This window comes from Cupressus sempervirens, chromosome 4 (genome assembly GCF_028749045.1).
Source record: "Cupressus sempervirens isolate cs-2001-9-10 chromosome 4, ASM2874904v1, whole genome shotgun sequence".
NCBI classification, from domain to species: Eukaryota; Viridiplantae; Streptophyta; class Pinopsida; order Cupressales; family Cupressaceae; genus Cupressus; species Cupressus sempervirens.
Genome location: NC_143121.1, coordinates 130,296,993 through 130,302,485, shown reverse-complemented (window position 1 = coordinate 130,302,485; position 5,493 = coordinate 130,296,993). Strand labels below are relative to the sequence as shown.

At 33.1% G+C, this 5,493-nt stretch overlaps 1 pseudogene; it reads left to right on the top strand.

The window, feature by feature from the left end:
* The first annotated feature begins 1,014 nt into the window (after positions 1–1,014).
* Positions 1,015–2,433, top strand: LOC149560286 (UDP-glycosyltransferase 79B30-like; annotated as a pseudogene).
* Positions 2,434–5,493: the final 3,060 nt, after the last annotated feature.

The window sequence follows — 5,493 nt, the reverse complement described above, 5'->3', positions numbered from 1 at the left end:
TATTTCAACTAATTTAATTTATTAGTTCACTTATCATTTAGTTAAACTCTCATCCATGATTATACCTACAAAATTACACAAAACATTAGCTTCATTCTAAACTAAGGTAAATAATATTTTTTTAAATAACTAAAGAAATCATTGACTAGTGTTAGTTTGTTTAAACCTTTTCATAAATGAAATAAATGTGATGAGGACAAGAATAACCAACTTTATTATGAACCAATGGTTATGCCATGTAGGTAGAAGGAAGAGATCGAAAGTCACCAAACGATCAGAGAGAGCAACAATTATAACAGCAAAACAAATCTACATCTCTTAAGAAATGATTAGTAATTTGTTTCAAAAAAATATTATCTCCAAAGTTCACGAAATATTTATGTGACCGTATTGAAATTAGATTGACACTGTAATCCTCATTGCCAGGAAGGAAAACAATTTGGTTTAAGGTCGATACACTACCAAACTAGGAAAGTTGAGTAGAATAGTAGCCATGGTTCGCTAGCTAACGTCGCTTTTGACATTGAAATTCTCTTCGCTTAATTTGTTAATGTTGATAGGCATTCTACAATGGCAGAATGGATAGAGTGGGATGGTGTGAGCATGTTAATGTTAACTTTTATTCTTTTAGGTTAAATTTGACAACCATCTACATGTCAAAAGTTTAAATCTTATTATAAATAGAATATACTTTTAAAAATAATTTAATAAATACTACATAAAATATTTTTTTTAATTATAATATTTGGAGATATAAATCATCCTTTTTTTTAACAAATTAAAATAAAAAATTTAAGTTAGTAAAAACCTAAATAAATAAAAATAAAGAAAATATAAATAATTTTAAATGTGATAAAATAAATTATAATTATTTTGTAGTCGCATTTTTTTAAATAGATTTATTTAAGATATCTATACTAGTATATAAACACTCTTCAAACCTATTCAATCTACACATCACATTTTCTATCCAATCTCAATATTATATTTTATATTCAACTCTCTCTCTGCAAGATGGAGAAAGAGGACGTATATCGAAATAATTGCAGTGAGCCGCTGCATGTTTTACTGTTCCCTTGGTTAGCCTACGGTCACATGTCTGCTTACGCAGAGCTCTCCACCAGGCTCGCACAGCAAGGCGTTCAAGTTTCCTTCCTTTCAACGCCGCTAAATATAGCGAAGATCAAGCCCCTGTTTGCAAACCGCCAGATCGCACGCATTCAGCTATTGGAGCTACCTCTGCCAAAAGTAGCGGGGCTTCCGCCAGAAATAGAGAGCACCGCAGATCTCCCGATGCAGTTGACCCCGCTGTTTATCACAGCGGTAGATGGATTAGAAGCCTCGTTTGAAAAGCTTTTGGCGGAGATTTGTCCGGACTGCGTGATATTCGACTTTGTGCAGTGGTGGGTGGGAAGATCTGCCGCCAAATTTGGCGCAGCTTCTGTTTCTTTTTTCACGTTAGGCGCCGCCTTTATAAGCTGGGCCATGCATCCCGTTTGGCGGCATTACGGAAACGGACTTACGGCGGAGAATATGATGGAAGAGCCCAGAGAGACTACCCCTCGAGGGTGGTCACGTTGAGGCTTTATGAAGCGGCGGCGGCTTTACTCATCAATGGGCCACAGCTTTTCACCGAGCGCTGCTTGCGTGGAATAGAGGCTTCGGACACCATGGCTGTCGAAACGTGCGCTGCGCTGGAGGGAAAGTATCTTGAGTATTTTGGGAAGGTGACCACGAAACAGTTGTTCCACTTGGCCCTCTCTTGCCACTGCACGTGTCAGAAAGGAGAGCTGACTCAGATGTCATGACATGGTTGGACAAGTAGTCGCCAAGGTCGGTAGTCTATGTGTCGTTCGGTAGCCAATGCTTTCTAAGCACTGAAGAGATTGTTGAGGTGGCATTGGGATTGGAAACCAGTGGTAAGCCATTCTTATGGGCCCTACATAGCCTTTCATCCTCACTCCTAGGGGGATTTGTAGAGAGGGTTGGGAAGAAGGGTATTGTGGTGAGGGGATGGGTCCCACAAAGGGAGGTATTGCCCACATTGGTGTTGGGAGCTGTATGACTCATTGTGGATGGAACTCTATAACGAAAGGATTGAGCAATGGATTGCCTCTTGTAACTTCACCTATTCAACTTGATCAAAGTCATAATGCACGGTTGGTTGTATATGAATTAAAGGTTGGGATCGAAGTTGGGCGATGAAAGGATGGGGCCTTTCAAAAAGAAGAAATTTGCAAAGCTTTAAGGATGGTTACCGAGAAAGAAGGGATCGTTATACGAGCCAATGTAGGCAAGACTGGTCAAATGTTCAAGAACAAGATATTGAAGGATGGAGGATCTCAAGATGGGTATATGACTCAATTTGTTAACCACTTGCACTTCCTCAAAGCCAATGTGAAGTTTCAAAAAGGCAAGGAAATCGAATATTAAGTTTGGTCTACAATAAGAAGGTAGAAAAGTTCTCCTAATCATGTATTAGCATCCTCCCCCTGTGAAAATATTAGGTCCCTCATCATAGCTACACATAAGCACCCCATATGTTCAAACTCATGAACTTGCAAGAAACATCATGCACATGATATCAGAAACATCATGCACATTAGATGGAAATGAGTGGTAACATTTTAGGCACACATTTAAAGCTATGGCTTTCCTAGATTCATAGCACATTTATATGTCATAATTATTATATTAATCATATGTTGTAATGAAAGGGAGCATGACATTGTTTTAAAGTCGATTTCTATTCTTATTAGTTAGAAATTTCTATTATGTGTAAAGATCTTTAGTTGTGGGTATGAAATTAGTACCATCCATTCTATAACTATTTTTTGTGGATCAAAGAGGTAATATAATCAATACACGATTTAAGAAGATATTTAGCAAGTGACATCTAAGATTCAATACTCAACAAATAATAAACACTTCAAATTTTATCATATCTCTATGACCAAGAATAGATTGTTATTCTTTCTCACATAAGTGTAACTATAGGAGGATCAAACTTCATTGTCGAGGGGATCAAAATAAAAAATTAGCACCCAAAGCATGGCACATATATTTTATAGAGGATTTTATCTCATCTACAGTATAATTTTGTTATTTAATGTAGCATTTGGAGTCTATGTTGATACTTCTTTTTATTTCATTGAATTTATTTTCCTTTCATTGATGATTTTTAATTCTATTTTAATACACAATATGTTAGTGTATATCATTTCAAATTGTCAATTGCATAAATAATGATATAGTATCCAATAAGAAGAATCTATTTAGCACAATTAAACTAATGATAACATATTTCCACAATCTATAAAATGTAGCTAAAATGTCTCTAAATATAACTGTGTGTGTGTTTATTATCTTCAACATTTTGGATTCCAATTCATAATTCATCATCAGGATGAGAGAGTTCAAGAATGCAAATTATAATAGGATGTAGACCCAAATTTCTTCTATCCTCTCTATTTCTTTTCGAAGAGTCTTGGTTTGAACCCTATCATATTTTGCATCCTTGAATTCTCTCATGTTGATGATGGATCATGAAATATGATCCAAAATATTGATGATAAAAAATGCACAAACAATCACATCCATAAACATTTCGACTACATGGTTACTATTAAAAAAAATGTGACATTTTCAAATATATATGTAAAAGTGAACAAAATTCACAAGTAAAACTTCCAAAAAAAAATTTAAAGTTCTTTGAGGAAATTAAATAATTATTTATTTATTTAAATTTGACTCATTTATTTTTATTTGTATAAATAAAAGGATCTCTGCAAAAAGCATGTACATATAGAGTTGTTGGACTAAATCATGAATACCATACATTTAGTAGTTTCTCAAGTCCTTTAGATCTCTACATAATGTGCTTCATTACATGATATGAGCACATTATATAATGTAAGCATGTTTTATAATGTAGTTGTGTTATACAACATGCTTGATTTATTTAAAATGCACTTCACCTTTACCTTTAATATATGATTACGTGGTGAACATAAGACCAAGGCATCTAATCTTTCTAATAGAGACATTTTTCATATTCAATAGCATTTATAAACATCAGCATGGTTGATTTCACCATTTTATAGAAAACTTTGATTATAATTTCACATAAAAAGGTGTTCCTTTTTATAGCTTTCTAATCACGAAATTTTTTAATACAATTACTTCTTTCTTTTACTAAAATCTTATTTTTGATTCAATAATAGGCTCAAAGGCCAAATTATAATGCTTTTAGATAACCATGTCAATAGGGCACCATAGATAAGAGATGGAATTGGTATCTATGGTCTTGTCTTTACATTCTTAAATTGAAGATATTCACAACATAACCATAATTAGTATCATTATGTGAATCCTTGAATCGACATGTTTTATAAAAGTCTTGTTGCATTACATGTAATTCAAACTTGAGGGTCAGTGCAAGAAGTTGGGTCTCACTTTTGGCCAAAAAGTGGAAGTGTTTTTCTTGTTTTTGAAATTTTTTGTCAATTGATGTCAAAATTTGAGGTATTTAGAGATTGAATATTAAAAAACTCCAGAAATAAAATTTTTAGTGTTCGAAATCTAGTTTTTGAATATGTAATTTATTTGTGCACCCATATGATAGATTATTTTTTTGGTATGGATCTTTAAAAACCACTTTTTCAAAATGCTTGTTTCAAGACCATACCATGCTTGTGTACGGACACTATAATTTGACACAAATAAATGAATTTTTGCAAATCCTTTTAAAGGGAGTTACCTAATACACCTAAGATTGATGACAATATTTTTTCTTAATTTTTTATTGAATAATTTTTTTATTATTAATTATTAATTGGCTATAAAGGTAAATTTTAAAACCTCTCGTGTACAGACCACATAATTTGATCAAAATCTCACTTTTTTCAATTTTTTTTTTTTTAACATCAAAAGAATTGTATGTAGATTGATGACATATAAATTAATTTAAGAAAATTTATAAAATAAAAAAGTTATTAAAGTTTTAGTGAATGTCACTTTTTAACGTTTAGGAGATAGTTTTGATTAATAAATAATGGAAAAATAGAAAATAAACTAATAACACTATAAAATTTACATTTTTGAAATGAGAACAACAAGACCTATAATGGGTTTTTGTCTCATCAAAAAATTCAATAGGAATGACTATAAAAAAATTATGACAATATCAGAAATTGTTGATTAAATGCCTTAGAAAAAAAAAGGAGTACAAAGGCATGGCTTGGTGGGACCAAGCCTATGCCATGCCTTTCCCCAAGGCAAAACCCCATGCAAAAGTCGGGAGCCATGCTAAATTCCCGCTCATGTCTCACGAATCGGGCACCCGATTTGTAATTCATAAATCGGGTGCCCGATTTCTTTAAACCATTATATCGACTTTTTTAAAATCGGGCACCCGATTTGTAAACGGGTACCCGAGTTTTAAAAAATTGGGTGCCCGATTTTTAAGAAATCGGGTACCCGTTTCTGATGTAC